The sequence below is a fragment of the Microtus ochrogaster genome, unplaced genomic scaffold, assembly GCF_000317375.1.
Source record: "Microtus ochrogaster isolate Prairie Vole_2 unplaced genomic scaffold, MicOch1.0 UNK31, whole genome shotgun sequence".
NCBI lineage: Eukaryota > Metazoa > Chordata > Mammalia > Rodentia > Cricetidae > Microtus > Microtus ochrogaster.
The window spans coordinates 4044983-4045767 of record NW_004949129.1 but is presented as its reverse complement, the minus strand read 5'-3'; positions in this window follow the sequence as shown (position 1 = coordinate 4045767).

Here is a 785-nt window from a genome sequence, read left to right as displayed (position 1 = left end):
TCTTTCTCCTCTCTCTCTCTCTCTCTCTCTCTCTCTCTCTCTCTCTCTCTCTCTCTCTCTCTCCTTCTCTCCTTTTCTGCTCTTTTTTTTTTCCCCAGAAGCCAGATCTAGGGCTGAATCTCCTCCCCCGTTTGCTAAGAAGAGCTGAACCTTTTTCTTTCCCTTTCTTATTCTTTTAATTTTTCTTCCTTTCATTAATTTTTTAAAAAGTCCTGGAAGGTGGCCTATCCTCTCTCCTGGGGTTTCTCCAGCTATTGTTAACCTTCCCGGCTCTCCCAGGATTGTGCCTGGAAAGGTGGTGTTCTGGAGGGAGGCTTGCCTCCCTTCTCTAGCGAGACTCTGAGGGGGAAGCCGGGAACCACTGTTTCCCTCCCACCCTTCCGAGGAGCCATATGGAGTCTGAATTTTTCCAACATGGAGGCAGGGGAAATAGACATGTTTGACTGGGTAGAGATGTTCCCCACCCCCTCTTCTGGATCCCAGCTCTCAGATCCCCGCGGTCCCTTCCCTTACTGTCCCGTCAGCCGGGCCTCTGCGCCTTCCAGGCAGGAGCCCTGTTGGGCAAAGTCCCGGAGCAGAGTTGCCAAGGCGCCTTTTAATTCGGTTACCTCCAGAGCCAAACTTGCCGCCGCCGGGCTCGGCCCGGGCCGGGCCCGGTGTGCTTGGAACCTGCCGCAGCCAACCAGTTCGGCGTCCCGATCGTTTCTTCTCGCTTCCTTGAGCCTGAGTAGGAGGCTGGTAGCTTCTCTCCAACCACCGAGGCAGCAAGGGCCAGACAGCCAGCC